Consider the following 22,723-nt stretch of genomic DNA (forward strand, 5'->3'; position numbering starts at 1 on the left):
TAAATAATTTGAACCTGAATGGGTGATTTCTATCAATAGAGATCTATATACTGATAGATAGATAGATAGATAGATAGATAGATAGATAGATGGTAGATAGATAGATAGATAGATAGATAGATAGATAGATAGATAGATAGATAGATAGATAGATAGATATGCACATAGACAGAGGAGAAATGAGAAAATTATGTCCAGATGTAGGGACATGCAGCTGTAGTTTCTGCTGTTGGGGGTGGCTAAGGCTAATGGAATGCTTGAGCTCAGGAGTCCTGAACTCTAGTGAGGGCTAAAGCCAATTAGGTGTCTCTACCAAGTCCAACACCAATATGGTGAGCCCCCAGAAGCAGTGGTCCACCAGGATCCTCAAGGAGGGGTGAATGGACCGTATCTAATAGTCTCTATGCCAGTCATCAGTGACACTAAGCCCATAAGAGTCTAATGAACTCCCAGCCTGGGCAACATAGGGAAACCCAGTCTTCTCTTTTCCACATAAAAATATGTAAATCAGGTGGACTTCTAAAAAGTTAACATGCAGGTCTATTTAAAAGGGGGAAAATGAGTCACCAAGGAATGAGAGAGGAAGGGATTGTTTTATATGACAGAGAACTAGTTTAGAAACAAGAAACAAAAGTTTAGGATAAATGGCTACTTTGGGGGGGGGATGTGGGTGATGAGGTCATCTCGTAATTGTTGTTAGGACCACTTTTAATTAAGGTTTTCAAAAATTATCTACTTTGATAAGAATCCTGTTCTGATGTCTTATAATAGAAAGGAAGAGATGTTGGGCTCTGAACAACCCTAGTTGCCAGAAACATAATATTATATCAGGTGACCCATTAGGTTAGCTTTTATTTTTTTTATGGATTATGTGTACAGAGCTTTCAGTGATTCACAAACTTTCTTAGGCTGTAATATATAGGCTAGTTGCCAATTTGCCTTGCCTCCTTTTGTATTCCCAGATCTTAGCACAGTGCCTGCCACATAGTAGGTGCTTAATAAATATTGATGAATTGGTAGAAGTTTCCTCACCGGGAATTCCCTACACCAATGAAAACACAAATTCAGACCCACCCTCACCAACACCTCTCCCTCTGTCTCTTCAAAAAAAATTCTGTCAGTGAGAATATGTGGCTACAAATCATGGAGCATTATGATATCATAAGAGATATGTATAAGTGACCTAAAAAGGAATGTCAAGACATAATGTGGACATAAATAAGCTATAGCCTCTGACTATTGATCATTTATATTTGAGAAGAAGTAAAAAACCAGAAAAGGAGGGAAACCAGTTAGGGGTGAGGGAGTGAATGATAACAAGGCAGATGTTGTACTGCTGTCCCCAAAATATTAAAAGAACCAGAGGAAGCGGATGTTTTAGGTAAATCCTTAAGGGAGGATTTTCAGAAAGATGCTGAATCAGAATAAGAAGCCAAGTTGAGAAGACATGGGTGGATTATGATCAGGCCTGGCAGAGGGAGTAATCATACCAATGTGATCATGAATCCACTGACTTCTCAAAGTGATCTATGGATGGATAGAAGGAAGGAAGGAAAGAACAGAGGGAGGGAGGGGTGGAGGGAGGGAGGGAGGAAGGAAGGAAAGAAAGAAAGAAAGAAAGAAAGAAAGAAAGAAAGAAAGAAAGAAAGAAAGAAGGAAGGAAGAAAAAGAAAGAATGAAAGAGAGAGAGAAAGAAAGGAGGAAGGAAAGAAGGAAGAAATGGAGGAGGAAGGTGGGGGGAGGAAGGAAGGATGGAAACAAGCATTTGTTCGGTGCCTTTTATGTGCTAGGCACTATACTAAGCCACCCTGGAAAGTAGGTGGTATTATTATCCCCATTTCACAGATGAGGAAACTGAGGCCAACTGAGGTTGAAGTGACTTGCCCAGAGTCACATAGCTAGAAATTGTGTGAGGTCAAATTTGAACTCAGGTCTTCTTGACTGGGCCCAGTGTTCTCTCTACTATACCACCTAGCTGCCATCTTAATGACCGTATTGGATCAAACCTCTAATAATTATAGACAGCTAGATGATACAATGAATGGGGCACAGGTCTTGAAGTCAGGAAGACCTCAGTGCAAATCCTGCCTCAAATACTAACTAGCTATATGACCCTAGGTAAGTCAGTCTCTCTGTGCTTCAGTTAGCTCCTCTGTAAAATGAAGATAATAATAGCACCTAGTTTATATCATTGTTTGTGAAGATCAAATGAGTTAATTTATGTAAAGTGTTTTGCAAACCTTAAAGCACCATATAAATACTGGCTATTAGCTGTGACTAAATTTAACATGCAAACTATTTCTATATTTTTTAAAATGGGTAATGGTTAAATGTTTTGTGTTATATAGACACAAACTATATCTTGATTTCTCTACAAGCAAAGCAACAATGCTCAAAATTCTATGTTCTTTGGGTAATCACTTGTATGAAAAAAATTTGGGGGGATTCCCATGGATTACATGTTCAATATAAATTAACATCTGACATGAGAGATAAAAATTAATTCATTCCTAATCTACATTAAATAGGATAGTTTCCAGAACAAGGATGGTGAGAGATAATCGTACTGCCCTTTTCCTTGGTTCAACCACATCAACTGTAAGCAGCCCCTCATATCACATGGTAGGAAATAAGGCTAGAGACCAGAGCAAATTGGAACCAAATGAAGGAAGTAGGGATGTTTACCTTGGATAAGAGGATTAGGAGGTCAAGGAAATGATCATTTACCTTCAAGTGTTTTGGAAGGGATGTCATGTGGAAGGGGAAGGAATTAGATTTGTTCTACTAGTCTTAGAGGGCAGCATTAGGAGAAAAGGTTGGAAATAATGTAGATGAGGGCTAGACAATAGTACATTTGTTGCATTCAGAACTAGTAGAATCACAGACACAAAATGAATGTTAATAAATGTTTTAGAATCTCATTAAAATAATAGTCCTTAATGGTTCCATGTCTTATTTGGAAGGACTGTGGTGGGGTGCCCCAAAGATATGTACTTAGTCTTGTGCTACATGTTTAACATTTTTTATCATTAAGTTTGATAAAAGGCATGAGTAACATGCTGGTCACATTTTTCAGATCACCCAAAGGTAGGAGCAATAGCTAACATGTTGGATGATAGAACCCCAATGGGTTACATAAAAGATCTTGGCAGACTAGAATGTTAGGCCACATTGAATTAGATTGCTAAGTGTGGGATTCAAACAATTAATGTCAAAAGTACCAGATGAGGGCTTGTTCCCTTGAGAGCATCACTGACAACTACACAAAGCAGCACCAGTGTGGGGCTGCATCCTGAGAGCTACTGCTGTCCAACAGCAGGAAAGTGATAGGACTTTTCTCTTATGCCCTGGTCAGAGCACACCTGTACAGCTGTGTTCAGGTCACCTTCTAGGAAGAACATTGAAAGGCTGAAGAGCATGTAGAGTGGGAAGCCAGGATGGTGAACAACTTTGGGACCACACCAAACTGGGATTGAAGGAATATGGGGTGCTCAGTTTTAAGAAAAAAACAGAGGAGCGTGAGAGCTGTATTCCAGTATTTGAAGGACTGTAATTTGGGAGACATTTGTTCTGTTTGGCACCAGAAGAAAGAACCACAATCAATGAGTAGAAGTTACAGAGGGACATATTTAGGCTTGATTTAAGTACGAAGTTCCTGACAATTAGAGTTTTCTAAGAGTAGAGTTGGCTGCATTGGTAGAAAATAGCTTCTCCCTCCTGGGAGATCTTTAAGCCCAGACTGAATAACCACCATATTGTAAAAAGGGAACAAGATGAACTCTCTGGAGAGCCTTGAAGGGCCTCACCTTCTGTGGGCTTCAGTTTCCTTGTCTTTAACATGAAGGAGTTGGACTAAGTGATTTCTAGGGTCCTTTACTAAGTGATTTCTGGGGCTCTTGAAGCTATAAGCTTTAGGTCTTTCCTACCTCCGAGTTTCTCCGATTCTCTCAAGTTGCAGGGACTTTGTGCTTGATTTAAGAGCCAGCTTCTCAACATGGAACTTTATCTAAGCATACTCAACTTCCCTGGGAGGGAGTAGGTTTTCCCTCACTGGAGAAATTGGAGCAAAAGCTGAATGATCACTTTGCAGGGATATCGTTAAAGCAGTTTTTAGATGAAGGAGACAGGAGGCCACATTGAAAGGTTTATCTTGGGGTGTTCTAGAGTTACATGGATAGAGAAATGAACTGCAGCAGTCTGATATGAACTCAAATTTGGTAATGCCTCTTATTTACTTCAGTTACAGTTAGCTGGTACAGTAGATAGAGCCCTAGACTTGGAGTCAGAAGGATTTGAGTTCAAATCCAGCCTCATTCACTTAGGAGTTATGTGACCTTGGGCAAGTCAAGTAACCTCTTTCTGCCTCAGTTTCCTCATATATAATATTGTGATGATATTAACACCAACCTACCAGGGTTGTTGCAAGGATCAAATATTTACAAAATGCTTTACAAAACAGAAAATGCTATAGAAATGCTACCTATTATTATTGTTGTTGTTATGCTCCATCAGTATAGGTTGTAACCCATCCAGATCTTTTTATCCTTTGAGATTCTCATCCATGCCTTCTCATAAATCTTCTTGTTGTTGTTTAGTCATGTTCAACTCTTTGTGATCCCATTTGGGGTGTTCTTGGCAAAGATACTGGAGAGGTTTGCCATTTCCTTCTCCAGCTCATTTTACAGATAAAGAAACTGAGGTAAACAGGTTTTGGTGACTTGCCCAGAGTCACACAGCTAGTAGGTGCCTGAGGTTAGATTTGAACTGATGAAGATAAGTCTTCCTGGCCTCTAGGCCTGGCCCTCTGTCCACTGTTCTACCTAGCTGCCCCTGTCAATCCTTTATAGAAGATCTATTCCATGTAACAGAGACCTTCCTTTAGGTTTTCTAACATTTGCAGGGGTACAGTGTAGCACACAGACTGTATACCATACCCTGCTCTCACTGTAGACTTTTTGCCTCCTCTTCTGATCATACATAGGCTGAATAATATAGCCCTGTGCTACTCCATCCCAGAATCACATCTCAGAGTTAGATGCAACCTGAAAGGCCTCTAGAACAGCGTATACCTGTATAATTATCCATTGGAATAGCCCTAGAGAGGATTAGCCCACTTCCCAATTAGCTCACTCTACTTTTGGACAACTCTAATTTTTAGCAAATTTTTCCTAGTATCAAACCTCTTTGCTTCTTCTCTTGTTCCTGTTATCATTGGCGATATTGTAACCATCCTCCAAGATGCCATTTCATTCCCCTTTGGGTCGTCCACAGTTTTTATTCTTTGGAAATTGTGATGTTTAATGATGTGGCACTGCCAGGAGTATATTGGGGTTCTAAAATTTTCAAGTCATTGCTTGGGATCATTGAAAGCACTGGGAAAGTTCCCAACTACTCTCATGCCCCTCTTAAAATGGTTCAAGTATGGTTTACCCGGGGGCTGTTTAAAGTGGAGAAATTGAACATAACTCTTTAGATGTGGCCTCATTGATACAAAGTCCAGTGGGATTACCACTTCAGATATCTAGACACGAATGCAATTCATATAGCCTAAAATCTTATTCGCTTCTTTAACAGCCGCATCATCCTGACAGCTTGTGTTTATCTTGTTGTCAGCTAAAATCCCTAAGTCTTTTCCATATGATCTGCTGCCAAATGAGGTTTCTTCCAGCTTGTATTTATATAAATGATTTTTTAAAAACACACCTAAATACAGTTTATTTTCATTTTGCTAATTTCTGCCCATGGTTCCAACCTGTTGAGATTATTTTAAATCTTGATTCTGGAACATATGGAAGGTAAGCTGTTCTAACTTTGATAAGTGAGTCGTTCTCTGTCCTTAGGATACAATATTTTCCCCCATGGGCATCAAAAAGGGCAGACATATCATGCAATATCTCACAGCTCTAGTCCCCTAAATCTGTGAAGAAACAGGGGGAAGTACTTTGTCATATCTTTAGGGCATAAAATTTTCACAGCATTCAGTTTCAATTTTTTGTTCTTCTTTACATTTATGTTTTTATATCCCTTGAAGATATGTATCGTTTCATTTTATTTTATCTGTATCGACACAGATCACACATGACTGGCACATAATAGGCACTTAATAAATAGATATTGGTTAATGGATTGACTTGATTGACAGTTATTGTGATTTCACTTTTCCTTATTCTGCTTACTTCACTTTGCATCTAATTGTGTGTCTTCTCATACTTCTCTATTTTTATCATAGTCATCATTTCTTATAGCACTGCAATGTTCCTTTGCATTCATGTACTGAAGTTCATTTATACATTTCCCAGTCAATGTCATCCATTTTTTCCAAACCTTTGCTGCTGCAGAGAAGCAGTATTTTTATTTTTTAAAAAACTTTCAAACACATCACTCATTTAATTCAATGAGCTCTATGAAGTCTTCAGTCTGAGTACTAATTGTCATCCGAATACTAATTTTAGTTAAGGAGTGTGATATATGTACCTGTGACTAGATTAGTAGACAGAACTTTCTCAAACAGTAATTAGTGGACTGACCAATAGAGAGATTTTGTGAATTGTCCAGTATCAGTCAACTGGCATTTAACAAGTGCATTCTGTGAGTGAGGCACTGTGCCTTGAGTAGCTCAATCATTATGTGTCTGCACTAGGACTAGAACCCACATCTTGCTGATTGCTAGATTTATCCTCTAAACACTCTGTTATGATGTTTCTCTTCTCATTTTATAGAGAGGGAAATCTTTGGGGGTCAAGTGACTTGGCCCCTCTCTCATGGTTGAAAAATGGTGGTAGTAGAAATGAATGAAGCACTTATTAATCCCCCATTGTGTACAAAGCAGTATGCTTTGGTGGGACTCAAAGCTAGGTCTTCTGACTCCCACATCCAGGGCTCTTTCTCCTGTACCAGGTTGGCTCCATAAACATTTCTCTGATTCCTCAGGAGAGCCAAAGTGCTTTTGTAGACATCATTTCTTTTTGTTGTTATGCAGAAAAAAAAAAAAAAAGAATCCCTAAACTGCATCAGAATCTAGATTCTAGACCCACCCCTACTCCAGGTCAGCTGTGTGATTGTAGGCAAGCCATTCTCCCCTCCCTGGCCTCAGTCTGTACACCTGAAAAATGAAAGAGTCAAGCTTGAAGACCTCAAGCTCTTGGGTCCTTCCTTTCCCACTCTGAAGAGTACATAAGTAATAAAATCCAGGTCTGGTTGAGGTTTCTGTGCCCTTAGGTACTGCTTTACCTCCTGAGATTTTTCTATCGAAAGTTACCTAACCAGTTTTTGCCTTTTCTTTTTTTTCCTCATCTTATGTATTTAAACAAGCAGAGAAACCATTCTCTTTGGTCCTTTAAATATTCAGCCTCTTTTCTAGAAAGCCATGTAATATGCTGGAAAAAAGCACTGGTTAGAGCAAATCTGGGTTGAAATAACTCTTCTGCAATTGATTATCTGTGTGGCTTTGGTCAAACCACTTAACCTTTCTAAGCCTCAGTTCCTTCATCTGTGAAATAAGAGAGCTGGACCAGATGAACTCTGAGACCTTCTCATCTCTCAAATCTGATGACCCTGCTACCTCTAGTTATAAGAAGGAAAAAGCTATACTCTTCCATCTGAGACAGCTAGATGGCATGGTGGATGGAGTACTGGACTTGGAGTCAGAAAGCCTGAAAATTACTAGCCTTTTGACTCTGAGAAAATCAGTTTGCCTGACTGTATCTCAGTTTCTTCATCTCATCAAAGGGAAAATAATAGCACCTACCTAACAGGGATGTTATGAGATTCAAATGAGATAATATATGCAAAGTATTTTGAAAACTTTGAAGTTATATAATATATTTATGCATATATTGTTATTGTTGTTATTGTTTTAGTAGATTAGTCATGTCCAATTCACAATCCTGTTTGGAGTTGTCTTGGCAAAGATCCTAGAGTGGTTTGACTTTTTCCTAGGGTCACATAGATAATAAGTGTCTGAGGCCAGATTTGAACTCGGGTCCTACCAACTCCAGGCTCAGCATTCTATTCACTGCAACACCTAGCTGCCCCAATATATACATATATGTATGTTTTATGAGTGTATGTGAATATGTACATGTACATATATATGTATATGTATATATACTATCTTTTATCTTTATCATCATCATTTTGGGGTAAGGAGAAAGTGTAACTTTTAGAGGATGATCAACCATGTATAATAGGAAACTGTTCCTCTCCCACAAATGTAGTCTCTCCCATCCTGGCATGGATTTGATTTTCCTTTTGTAATTCACGTTGCCTAACAGTCTCTGGCCCACTTCTGGTTAGTGTGGGGTTTACAGTTTCCTTGGTAGGCTGCCACAACGTTTGACTTTATTCATTTCCTAGTTTTCCAAACAAAACCACAACATATCTCAGCTTCTAGTTCATCCTTTTATTACAACTGTCTTCTGTGGCTCTCAGCTGCGTGTTAGTTGATAATGAATAAGGGAATAAGTGTAGCTATGTTTCAAAACCCCTAAACACAAGCATGCCAAACCAGTTTGTGGAAGATAAATATTTCAGCCTCTGTGGTCTACCGTGGCTGGGGTTCTGAATTTACATAGAGGGTGAATGTTCAAAAGACATTTTTTTTATTAGGAAAATAAAAAATTACAGCTTGTCAAGCTAAGCCAAGAAAAATGTAGGTTTGGCCTTTTGAGTTTTCAGTTGTGGAATGTGATGACAGTTGATACGCATCATCATTTTAAAAGTTCCTCCCTGGAGCCGTCTGAGTTTCTCTGGGATTCTCAAGACTTCAGCAAAGTTTTACATCACCATTGCCATCTTCCCCTTTCTCCTTACCTTTTCCTTTTTTTCATCAAAGGGCCAAAGAAATTATATTAATTTAGAATGTGCGATATGTTTTCTGCAGCTGACACTTTATCCTTTTCCATTTATGGACATTTAATTTTTCAAAACCAAGTTGAAGTATGATATTTCAGGGATTTGTAAGCAGGGTGTTTCTGACCAGTTTTCTCAAGAAATGTGTAACAATGAAAAATTACATTCAACCTTGCATTTTACAGATTATAAAGGTCTTTCTTCCTGAAAATGTTGTAAGATAGGTAATGGAAAAGTAATCTCACTTATTTTACAGAAGAAACTGAGGTTCAGAAAATTTAAGTAAGTTACCCATGAAGACCCAGCTAATAAAAGACAGAGCCAGAGTTCAAACCAGCCTCCTGACCATGACTCTAACACTGACTCTGATTCTAATACTCCACTAACTCTTGGATTATTCTTACAATTCCATTTAATACTTTCATTTCTGATTTTACTGCAGTTCTTTTCTGTCTTCTGTTGGCAAAATGCAAAACTGGTGGTCTTTTCAGAACCCACATGGAGCCTGGCCCTGGTGGGCTTCTTTAGGTGCCAGAGTAGAGAAGGCCAAAAGACCCCTTTGGGGCCCTCAAAAATCTATTTCCCTTCACACAGAACACCATGAGAGTTAGTTGCTTCATAGGATTCCCCAGGCAGCATTCTGACCCTCTGTTCCATTCTGGTCTTCCTGACTTGCTGCTTCATACCTCAGTTCTCTGCTTTGGCATCCTCATCCTTCCTCTGACCTGACTCCTTGGCTTCCTGAGAATGGACTGACTGTTAGATTCAGCTTTGCTTGACCCTTGTTTAAACTCATGTTCCTTGCCTCTCTCTGAGTTTTCCATAGTTTATAGTCCTTAGCCTTCAAGAATGGTAATAGCCTTACATAATCTGCTGACCCGACCAGTCACCTTAGCCTCTTCTTTACCAGCCTTAGTTAACCTTTTGGGTCCCAGCATCCCTTCACTTTACAGTTGGTCTTTCCTTATTTTTTCTTTTAAGAAATTTTATTGATACATTTTTAGATAGCCTTCATTACTGAATATACTTGTCTTACCAAGCTGGAATGTTATTGAATATAGGTTCTTTCTTTCTTTCTTTCTTTCTTTCTTTCTTTCTTTCTTTCTTTCTTTCTTTCTTTCTTTCTTTCTTTTTTGGTGAGGCAATTGGGGTTAAGTGACTTGCCCAGGGTCATACAGCTGGTAAGTGTCAAGGGTCTGAGGCCGGATTTGAACTCAGGTCCTCCTGACCCCAGGGCCGGTGCTCTATCCACTGCACCACCTAGCTGCCCCTCTGAATATACTTGTAATAAATAATTTTTAAACAGGAAAAAAAAAGTTCAGCAAAGCCAATCAGCACCTCCACTCACTGTGATGGCATCTATAATATTCCACACTAATAGTCATCCACCCATGTAATGAAGAGAGGAAGATATTTTCTCATCTTTTCTCTGGAGCTGGACTTGGTCATCATTGGGTTTTTGTTTGTTTCCATTTATATTGTTGTCATTGTGTACATTGTTTTCCTGGGTGTCATTACTTCACTCTTCCTCAGTTCATCTAAGTCTTTCATATGTGTGTGTGTGTGTGTGTGTATGGATATATATGGATGTGTATATAGACATATATGTGTGTCTTACTTCTCTATACTCTTCAGTGTTTCTTATGCCATATTCCATTACAGCCATGTACCACAATTAGTGTGATCATTCCCTAGTGAATGGACATCTACGTTGTTTTCAGTCCTTTGCCACAACAAAATATATCACTATGTATATTTTGGTATGTAGGGGACCTTTTGGTCTTTGACGTCCTTGAGGTATACTGCTAGCATTGGCTCTAAGGGTCAAACTTAGGTCTTGATGATAGAATTGTTTTGTCATGATATTTAAAGTTCTGGTCCTTCTTTCTTCATAATCACTCATGGTTGAACAAGAGTAAACATTAAGGACCTTCGTCCATAGTATGTATAGAGTATTCTACTAGACATCCAGGAGTTATAGACTTTAGATTGTCCTTGTGCTTAAGGACCATAGAGTCTAACTGACGGATAAGACATGAATACAGTTATTCCTAATACTCAGTATGACCTGATAAATTACATGAAAGAGGTAAAAAACAAGTCTTTGTGTGGCTGGAGAGCTATGATTGTTACTAGAGAAGACCTTGATGGTATTTGAAGGATATCACTGGAGTTGAGATGGATAGAAACTCAACTAAGCATTCCATTAGGGAGCAGCCTGAGCTGAATAAGACAGAAAAACAGCTCAGAAACCAGAAATCCAATGTATACTATAACACCATTTAATAGTTATAACAATTGTTCCTCATACTTATGAAAAACATTCCCATTAGCTATTTGAGCCTGCATTCCAAGTTTTTTTTAATCTTAATTTAGTATTACAGAGAGGTAGAAATGAGGTAAAAATCTTTCCAGTGAACAGAATGACTAGATTAAAAGTGCCAAGTTGGGAAAATAGAAGGCATGCTAGAGATACCATAAGAAAACCAGTTTTAGTGGACTTTATAAAGGAATATTGGGAGTAAAGTGTATCAAATTCGGATTATTATAATCAGGAAACAAGTTTTTTAGGAACCTTCATTAGTTCAGAACAGATTATGTTGCCTTGATTTTTTTCAACCTAACTCATGACTCTTCCCTTTTTCTTTTTCCTTTCTTTCTTATCCATTATACTGGGATATAAATCTTTCCTAGTTCCTATTTTCCTGGGTATGGCTAGAGCTCCCCACTAAATTCCTTTCCCAGCTTATTTTTAAATTTTACATCCATCACCAAAATATCTTTGTCTTTCTCTGGTGCCAGTTCTCATGAATAGGAAAGGAAAGAGGAAATGTATGATGAGGTGGTAAGATCACTGAATTGAGCATAATGAGACTGAGGTGAGAGGTGGTAAGGGCCTGAGCTGGAGGGTTGGGGTGGTAGTGGCAGTGGGAATGGAAAGGAAGACTTTTTTATGGATTCTGCCCATAAAAAGGGATAATATAATTTTCTTGGGAGACTGCCACATATATACACTATACTCTCTCATATCATAAAAGTGAAATACTTTGGGAGAGGTTCTGTTTTGAGCCCCTTTGGTTTCTATGCTGTTTTGTTTGCTACATGAGTTCAATTATCACTTTGAAGACCACTCCCACATTTATGTACACATCTCTAAGCTCTTGAACATTATGCCTTTTAGACATCTCTGCCTCCATGTCCTGTAAGTGTCTTAATCTCAACATATCTAAAACAGAACTCATATTTCTCCCCCAAGTCTGTCCCTCCTCCAAATTTTTACCATTTTAGCTGACGGCATCCTTCCAGTCAACTGTTTTCACAACTTTTGACTTATCTCTTTCCCTAAACCTCCATATCCAATCAGTTGCTAAATCTTATAGCTCAACTTCCACATCTCTTGCATCTGTTCTCTTTTCTACACTCTTGCAGCCTCTACTGTAGTTAAACTTACCATATCTCACCTGGACTACAAAGTAACCTTCTAATTGACCTCTCTGTCTCTAGTTTCTTTCTTTGCTGACCCATCCTTTGCACAGTTGATAAACTGATATTCCTATAACACAAATCTGACCCCATCACTCCTACTCAAAACATCTTCAATGGCTCCCTCCTTACCCAATGAATAAAATACAAAACTTAGCTTGGCATAAAAGTCTTCAACCTACCTTTCTGTTTCATGAAAACTCTGTTCCAGTTAAAGTGGCCAAATAGCTGTTTCCCATATGTGATATTCCATCTCCCACCTTCATGCTTTTGTATAAATTTTTCAAATGAACTCCCTCCTCACTTCTGGCTTATAGAATTCTCCCAAAGCAAAGCAGAGATACTACCTCCCTACACCTCCCTGATTCCTCAGTTACTAGTACTTTTTTTCCTTTTTAAATTATATTGACTTTATTTATTTATGTATGTGTTGTATCCTCATTCTACCCACCTTATCCCCCCAATAGCATATAAGCTCCTTGAGAGCAGGGGGAAACATTGGGTTTTTACCTTAGGTTCCCCTAACCCCTTAGTATTCCCAGAGTCTAGTGTGGTACTGAACTCATAGTAAGCACTCAGGAAATGTTAGTGGATATCTTTTATTAGATTCAACAAACATTTATTAAAAACCTTCTGTGTAGGGCAGCTAGGTGGCACATATGCAAAATCATAGACTCTGTTGGGGGGAAAGTCCAGTGGCTGGAGCAGAGGAATAATATTAGATGACGTTGGAAAGATAGAGTGGTATGTATTGTGTAGCAGTTAAAGTGCTGGACTTTTCAGTAAGACCTGGATTAAAATTGTACCTCTGAAAGGAACTATCAGTGTGATCCTAAGCAAATCATTTAACCTCTTTGTGACTCAGTTTCCTTATCTGTAAAACAAGGAGGAAAAATTAGATTACTTCTATGTCCTTTTCCATCTCTAAATCTAGGAGTCCATGATCCTGTGAAATTGTGAAGTGCCTTCAACACTAGGCAAAGAGTTCGAAATTTACTTATTGGGCAGGAAAGAAGTATTGACTACATGAACAGAAGAGTGATGTGACCAGACTGGTAGATGAGGAAAATTAGTCTGGCATTGGTATGAAGGCTGGATTGGGGTGGGGAAAGAGTAAAAAGGCAAAGTCCCATTAAGCTATTGCAAAACCACCATGGGAACAGAGATGATAAACACGAGAGATGTTTCAGGAGTAGAACTGCTAAGATTTGAGAACTGGATATGAGAGGTGAAGATGGGAATTGTACAAGGTAATCTTAAAGTTTTGAACATAGGAGGCTGAGTGGATGATAATGACACTAATAGAAACTGTGAAGTTAGAAAGAGGAACAGATGGGGTAAGATAAACTCACTTTCAGATGTGTTATGTCTCAGGTGATGATATTGACATCCACATGGAGAGATGCTGGAGGCAGTTGGGTATGTGGGTTTGGAGCTCAGAAGAGGCTAAGGCTGCAGACAAGATTTGGGAGTCATTTGCACACAGGTGGTCCATGTGAGGGAACGAGGTTACCAAGAAAAAGAGAAAGGAGAAGGCAGAGAACAGAGCCCTGAGCAATATTTGAAAAGAAGGGGCAAGGGGGGCATCTAGGTGGCGCAGTGGATAGAACACTGGCCCTGGATTCAGGAGGACCTGAGTGCAAATCCAGCCTCAGACCCTTGACAATTACTAGCTGTGTGACCCTGGGCAAGTCACTTAATCCCAATTGCCTGAAAGAAAGAAAGAAAGAAAGAAAGAAAGAAAGAAAGAAAGAAAGAAAGAAAGAAAGAAGGAAGGAAGGAAGGAAGGAAGGAAGGAAGGAAGGAAGGAAGGAAGGAAGGAAGGAAGGAAGGAAGGAAGGAAGGAAGGAAGGAAGGAAGGAAGGAAGAAAGAAAAGAAAAGAAAAGAAAAGAAAAGAAAAGAAAAGAAAAGAAAAGAAAAGAAAAGAAAAGAAAAAAGGGGCAAGGCCAGCAATGGAGACAAAGAAGCATTTAGAGAAATAGGAAAGTAATTCCGAGAGTGGAATGTCACTGAAGCCCAGGGAGGAGTTAATTGGTAGGAGGGAACATCAGATGGTTTCTAAGGGGTCAAGAAACATGTGGTCTAGAAACAGAGCCCATCAGATTTTAATATTAGGATGCCATTGGTGGCTCATAAAGACAGAATTTAAGTGTCTCCTCATGGTCTGGAAGAATTAATTGACCTCCAGGTGAGTGCCCTGCTACCTCTAATTTTTAGGATCAGCCTTAGATTCCCCTAACCCTTCTTAACAGCCTATGTCAGTGATTCAGTGGAACTCAAGAAAAATTTTCTTTAGAGAAGAAACCAAATAAATTGGGCCTGGAAAGTACATTTAATTTTAAGAAAAAGGAGCAACATCAATTTCTGGGGGTTTTGTGTTTTCATCCTTGGACTTGAGCTCTGTTTCAGGGTGAATTTTCCATTCCTGTAAAGCCATTTGGGACTTTGGAATTGATCAGAGGACTAGAGGATCCAAGTATGCTGTGGATTCTAATGCTTTAAGGAAATAATAAAATATCTTGTATCGTTGTGCTCTGAATGGTACTCAATGAGCCAGCAGCTAGAGAAAACTATGGCAAAAAGTCTTCTTCCCACACCAATGTTCTTTTCATTTCTTGCCTCCTCTTACTACATGCTGCTGCCTTTTTGGGAAGTAGGAAAGGATATAGTGAAAAGAGAAAATCAAAACATGCTGAAGGTACATAATCCAAATTCACAGGAGATAGGTGTCAAGTCCCAGCTCTATCCCTAGCCAGTAGTATGACTGAATAAATCATGTAGTTACTATAAGCTATAATTTCTTCTTAGCTATAAAATGAAAGAGTTAGGCTAGCATTTTCTGTAATCTTCTGTTTTCTTTCTAGCTGAGCATATTATACTTTATTAGAGTAATAATAGTTTAATGTTATTGTTACTGATAATATTTACATTATAATTTTAATTAAAAGGCACTGAAAGTTGTTGAATGTCTTACAAAGCACACAGCGGATATCCTATTTTTCACACGCTCATTCATATATTTATTGAGGAAGTTGCTCTATGTTGTGAGAAAATAAAAAATGAATAAGATTCAGACTTTGGCCTCTAGGAACAGGAGATAAGGTACGTACACAAATAACTGCATGGGATAGAATATGACAAATGCCACAAATGACGGGAGTTTAAAGGAAAACAAAATCAGGTCAGCTGAGAGGATCAAGGGATGCTTCATGGAGGAGGATGCAGTTGACTTTGATAACCTTGAAAAGTAGATGGACTTTCAGTAAGCAGACTCTATTTAGGGTCAGGAAAAAGTTTCACCCAACCTTTGCTTATCTCCCCAACACCTTGGAAGGTGTTCTTCACATGGTAAGCACTTAAAAAATGAATTGGGGGCAGCTAGATGGCGCAGTGGATAGAGCACCGGCCCTGGATTCAGGAGGATCTGAGTTCAAATCCAGCCTCAGACACTTGACACTTACTATCTGTGTGACCCTGGGCAAGTCACTTAACCCCAATTGCCTCACTAAAAAAAAAAAAAAAAAGAATTGGATGAGGGGCAGCTAGATGGCACAGTGGATAGAGCACTGGCCCTGGAGTCAGGAGGACCTGAGTTCAAATCCGGCCTTAGACACTTAACACTTACTAACTGTGTGACCCCGGGCAAGTCACTTAACCCCAATTGCCTCACTAAAAAACAACAACAACAACAAAAAACAAAACGTGAATTGGATGTGAAGGAAAGAAAGAAAGAAATCCCAATAAGGAAACACATGATCAAAGGCTAATAGAGAGGGAAGCTAATGAGCTGCCTGATGTGATTAAGTTCTCTAATGCATACAGCAGATGATATAGTGTATTATAACTGTCTGTGTGTGTGGCACATGCCCCTAAGTAAGTTTGTAAGTTTGTTGAAGACTGGGACCATATCATATCTAGCCGTAGTGCTTAACATAGAAGGCAATGTATACGCATGCACACAAGTGCGCATGCATACACACACACACACACACACACACATAATTTGTCTCCTGAGCTTCAGTTTCACATTACCAGTTGCCCATTCATCATTGTAAATGTACTTAGGCACTTCTCAAGGGAAAAAAACCAAAATGCTTCAAATCACTAACATTTAGAGAAATGAAAAATAAAGCAATTTCAAGGTTCTGCCTCATATCATTTTGACAAAGATGCCAAAAAAAAAGGAAAATAAGTTCTGAAGGGATTGTGGGGAAATAGACACATTGATGCACTATTGGTGAACCTAGAAATGGGTATAACCATTCTGAAAAGAAATTTTGAATCACAAAACATTACTAACCACTAAATACCCTTTGACCTAGTTATACCACTGTTAGACATATACTCAGTAGAGATCAAAGTCAGAATATGATGTCCTATATGTTTTTGGTGATAAAAACCTGGAAACTAAGGAGATGCTAATCAGTTGAGGAATGGTCAAACAGATTGTGTTACTCTGTAAGAAATAGGGAAGTAGATGATTTCAAAGGGACACACAAAGACTTGTGTGAACCAAAGCAGAATAAAGTAAACAGAGCCAGAAGAGCAGTTTATGCTATAACATCAATATTTTTTAAAGGAACACTTTTGAAGATGTTATAAACTGAGAAAGAAATGAAAAGAACTAGGAAAACTATTATGATAACAATCTTGCAAAGACAAACAACTTTGAAAGCTATAAGAATGATGATTGGCACAATAGCTATTATTCCAGAGAACTGACGATGATCCATGCTATCTACTTCCTGACATAAAAATGATGGAATCAGGGTGAAGAATGAGAGATACATCTATGCTTACATGTACATATGAACATATGCATGCATATATATTACATATGTATATATATATGTATATGGCTAATGAGGACATTTTTATGTGACCATGCATATACATTATAAAGAATTTATTTTTTATTTTAATGGGGAGAGGTGGGAGGGAAAGAAAATTGATCTCTGTTAATTAAAAAATAACAATTTTAGAAAGTACACTTAATGCCTGTGTATTTGTATAAGGCAGAATTACATGATCACAACAATACTGGCCTTAGAATCAGGAAGACTTGAATTCATATCCTACCTCTGACACTTATCAGCTGTATCATCTTAGGCAAGTAAATTAACCTCTGTGTGTCTCTAGAAACTCGCTGGAACTTATCTACTAAATCACAGACAGTTGCCTTCTTGCCTTCTCTGGGTGCCAATTTCCCCATTTGTAAATGAGTTTTTCAAATGCTGGCCAAACCATCCCTTATTGGAGATATTATAGAGGGGCTTCCTATACAGGTACGGCTTGAGCTTCATGAGTTCTGATGTCCTTTCCCTGTGATTCTGTGACTAGGTGATTTCTAAGGTGTCGTTTAGCTCTAAATCCTGCTATCCTTGCAAGAATGCTAAAAAACCTCTCTGAGCCATGATGCACACATACAGTTTTAGTGAGCATTATGTGCCAGGGTGAAGGTTCATAGAAGTGCATCTGTTTCCTTTGGAACCAAGTTTGGTTGTCGGTGTCTATGTTCTACTTGGACTGTGATAAGATTTTGATTAGTAGCCATGGTTGTCAGTTTCACTGCCTAGTTCACTGTCTCTGTTGAAATGTGTGTGGATGACTTCTTTTTAGAACTTTTTATTGTTCAAATGGAGGCTAGAGTTTACATTGAGCCCTAAAAAAGTTTAGAAACATTTTTTTCACTTTTATTACTTGCAGAATAAACAGATGGCTAGCAGAATGCCACCTCCTTTCCCGGCAACTGCTGGGATACAAGAACTGTTCAGTTGGTGTTGACATTTGGGGATTGAGAAGGAAATCTGTCACCACCTCATCCTAGGCCCCTGTTCCTAATACTTATGTGGAAGGCAAAGTGAAGGCTAGAATAACTCACACTGCAGTTGAGTGGGAGACATCAACGAGGGGTTTCTTCATGTGTCTCAAACTGAAACAGAAGATATCATGCAATGTACACTCTCCTCTCAAAAGCTATATACCCTTTGTGGTTTATCCTCATAGGTAATGTCAGGGGCATATTGATTGATGAGTATACCATTTGGTACCTGAGCCCTCATATAATCCATGGAATTATTACATACATTGATCATATTTATGTACTTATGCCATGCTTGTATTCCTTATATTTTAAATGGTCAGAATAGTAATAATACTACTATGCACCACATAAAGTTGTTCTGAGGACAGTGAACCGTTATTACCATTGTTGTTGTTGGAAGAGAATTATTTTATAAGCCTTCACTAATTCAACTTTTTTTTTCTGCTGCTTTAATTTTTTCCCGACTTTTCATAGCCACTCCTATTAGTATGGACACCTCTTTTTGCCCCTCTTATGCTTGCTTCTAAATATAACTAGGGTTCATCAATAAAATCTTTTATCATTTTATTATTTTATTTCCACTACCAAAGTATTCATTCCTTTCTCTGCTGCCATTTGTAATAAATAAGCAATGAGAGAGACAGCAAAGGGTTCTAGTGCAGAGACTTGGATTGTGGTATGGGCTTTGTTCCTAACTAGCCATGTAATCCTGGCTACAGCATTTTATCTCTCAGTGTCTTATTTTCATTGAGAACCTTCCAGCTGAGACCACGTAATCACTTGTTAGAGGACCGCTAGGTTGCTCAGTGGATAGAGCAGTGGGTGAAATCAGGAAACCCTCATTCAGATCTGGCCTCATAAACTTACCAGCTATGTGATGCTGGGAAAGTCACTTAACCTTCGTTTGCCTCAGTTTCCTCATGTAAAAAACTGGGATAAATAATAGCACCTACCTCCCAGAGTTGTAGTGAGAATCAAATCAGATATTTGTAAGGCACTTGGCACAAGTGCCTGGCACATAGTGTGTTTTATATAAATGTTTGCTACTATTAATATAGTTATTTTAATAAATATTATATAGGAGATTTCTCTTTAAGTGGATTTTAAGTTTAAGTATCAACAAGATGGACTCAGTAACTCTGGGGTTGCTTCTAGTCCTGAGATTCTGTGACCAGTAAGGTCGCCTTATACTCCAATATTCCGTGATGTTTTATCTAACTTAATCAGAGGAAAATCCCAAAGTTTGGGGGCGGGGTAGTCTTAGCCTCCTGAGAAAGCTGAAAGCACAATTCTAAGCTATAACAAGAATAAAAAATATCCTGTCATTGATATGTGGTCATCAGGTTAAGTCCTCCTGCTTCTGAATCAGCATCTTCATTTTGTCAGCCTGTTGAAATAAGAGAGGAGATACAGAGAAGCAGATGTTGCTCCTATTGACAGTTTACATACCAAAAATCCAGGGGTTGGAGAGAAAGGAGAACTGTACCAGAGCCAGAAAGAATAAATTTACAGTGTTGAAGGAATTCTGACCATCAAGGAATAGGTGGAAAGGGGAGGATAAAAGCCTACCTGCCATAGGATAGGAACAAAGAAAGACAAAGAAACACAGATTCCAATCAGCAAGGTTTTAGGATTGCAAGGAAAGAGGGCTGGAATGCTAGCAGGAGAAGCATGTGCTCAGAGTGGGAAATAAAACAAGCTTTGCAGCACCTCGCCTACTGAGTAGAATTGGAGAAACAGTATGGAATGGATATAACTTAGAAAGGAATCATGACTGGTGTTCACAGGAAAGTCATTTGTTCAAAGCATATTTGAACTGGAAAGGAGTTACTGAAGAGTTGTTGCATCCTGCAGAGAGCCAGGCAGGTGTAAAACTATGGGTTGCCAGGGTCATTTTGGTCCAGATTGGTGCTTAAGCAGCAGCAGGATGAACCAGACCACAGAAGGCTTGAACTTTGAGTCCAAGCTGACCTACAGAGTTGAAAGGGCTGGGAGCCTGAATAAAGGAACAAGACATTCATTTATCAAGGCATGTAGCAGTGTTCATTTGAAAATAGATACGAAACTGGGAGATCAGAGAGGGGACAGGTAGAATGTCAAATGGCTAAGCCAATTCCAGGGTTCAGAATGTCGATCTAAGTACAGGTGTGGCAGGTAGTCAGTAGCAATGCAAGCAAACAAGTCAGTTGAGATAATCTAGCAACAGGTGTCAGGTTCTCAATCACAGGGAGAAAAGGGGTCAGGGGCCAAGAAGGAACCCAGCCACTGAAGAACTAAAGTAGAGAACAGCAAACCCCTTTACTGAGGATGTGGGTACAAAGGAGGAACTAAGGCCCATGGGAACTGAGAGACTACATAGGAACCTCATCACGAATGAACTGGGAGATGAGAGTGCAAGGTTAGAACAGGATCAGTTCAAGGTTTGCTTCTAGCATCCTAGCTGTGTATGTCACTGTGGGCCTGGACCTTAATGTCGCAGTGCCTCAGTCAGCTCCCTACGGTTCTAAGTAATCAATGACTCTCCAGACTCAAGAATTTCCCCACCCAAGCCCAGGCTAAAACATATGGTGCCGAAGCCACCTCCATTAAAAGGCTCTTGCATGGCTGTAATAGTTATTTATGTAATGTTTTTATTCTACCTTCTACCAAAAGGATTTGAGGCAGCCTGTTATTTAAAATAGGACAGCTAGGTGGTACAATAGACTAAGTGCTGGACTCTTCCAGAGTTCAAATCCAGCCTTAGACACCAGCTGTGTGACCCCGGGCAAGGCATTCAACCTTATTTGCCTCAGTTTCTTCATCTGTAAAATAAGTTGGATAAGGAAATAAATGGCAAGATACTCCAGTATCTTTGCCAAGAAAACCACAAATTGCAGTCATGAAGAGTCGAATATAACTAAAAATCTATTGAACAACAATTAGTTAAAAAATATTGTTAAGCTAGGACAGTTAGGGACAGAAACAGTAGAGGGACCACCTGAAGAACACAGAAAGAGTAGAGACTACCATATAATAGAGATAATTTGATTATTATAATTAAGCCCTGAATTTGACTCAATTTTTGATGGGCTAAAAAGGGAAACAGATCATATTACAAAATTTTCATTTTCCAGCAAAAGAGAGCAAAAAAATTTATCTGCAGAGAAACATTTTCCTGGAACTAAATTCCATCAGGAATCAGCATGAGTCCTTTTCTAAATGACATTGGGTAACATAGCAAGATAATATTCTTAAATACATTGTTTTTAAATTATAGAAATCTTATTTAAAGAGAATCCCTGCCCCATCCCACTATAAAGGCAAGGCATATCAAATTCAATTGTAACTTGGTGACAGTGATGTTAGTAAACAACCAGTTAATACAACTGGCCTTGACAATCATAGGTTGGGACTTTTAAATGTCATTTGCAATTTTTTTCATTTTGCCATTTGGGATTTGAAAGCAGATACCAGTGTTAAACAGGAAACTCTAATTGCAGTATAGGTCTGCTATAAGTCAAAGAAAACTGCTTATGATTTTTGAGTTGATTAATAAATCTGCGGTACACTTCAGTCTTTCCTTCCAAACCAAGGAATAAAAGGCTTCAGAAGAATGCACCATAAATTATTTTTGGATGCTCCAAAGAATTCATTTGGCTATATACAACAACAGGTCTGATTTCTGGTATGCTGCTATCACACTTGAACCAAATAGACCACTTTTTTTCAGCCTGTATAAACTCTTAGGATAATAGGTGTAGGGACTTGTTTAACTCTAAAAATTCAGAGAACTATTTCACAAATTATATAGACTTGACAAAAAATTAATTTACTTGTACTCATAAATTTTATAATAATGATGATGCTTCAGGGTTTACAAAGTGATTTTGTTTTTCTCTCTCAATAACCCTAAGCAGCAGCATTAATTCTTTAATTTGTAGATTAAGAAACTCTGGCTAGGAGAGGTTGAGTTCAGAGTCATACAATGAGTGTTGGAGACAGGAATTTTAGTGCAAGCATTATGTCCCCATTTTATAGGCCATTTTATAGGAGGTTTAATGATTTTATCCAAGGTCACACAGATCGTAAACACTTGGGATTTGATTCCCAGTCTTCTCACTTTGACTAGTATTTTTTTCCCCTGTGCCATACTGATTTGAATTTTCTTGTGGATGAAAAATCAGTATTTTGTTTGGGCTTTCTACATAATCCCATCTGTTAGACTGTTGCTAACAAGTCTTCTGTACCCCTAATCATTTGAGTCCAAAGCTAGTATCCTGTCTGCTCTTCTTGCACTGCTTCCACCACTATAACACACCATAATCCCATGTTATTTACCTTTACTTTAATAGCAAAAGGGTTGTGGCAGTAAAAGGGGCAGGATGCTGAGAATCACATAGTTAGATTGGTATGGTTGTACCCATTAGTAATCTTTGCTACCATGGAGACTGAGACTGGTGGATATCTGGAGCTTGGGAATTCTAAGTTGCAATATGGTCCATAGCTGATCAAGTGTCTGTACTAAGTCATAGCAGAAGGCCACTGTGCTGGCTAAGGAGGGACAAACTAGTCCAGGTCAGAAGCAG

At 38.7% G+C, this 22,723-nt stretch overlaps 1 protein-coding gene across 1 annotated transcript in view; it reads left to right on the top strand.

Moving 5' to 3' along the window:
- The window catches only part of ADAMTSL3 (ADAMTS like 3), a 584,778-nt gene that overhangs the window by 433,782 nt on the left and 128,273 nt on the right, over positions 1-22,723 (top strand). The gene's annotated exons all lie outside the window — the stretch shown is intronic.

The sequence above is a fragment of the Dromiciops gliroides genome, chromosome 2 (genome assembly GCF_019393635.1).
Source record: "Dromiciops gliroides isolate mDroGli1 chromosome 2, mDroGli1.pri, whole genome shotgun sequence".
In the NCBI taxonomy this organism is placed as follows: domain Eukaryota; kingdom Metazoa; phylum Chordata; class Mammalia; order Microbiotheria; family Microbiotheriidae; genus Dromiciops; species Dromiciops gliroides.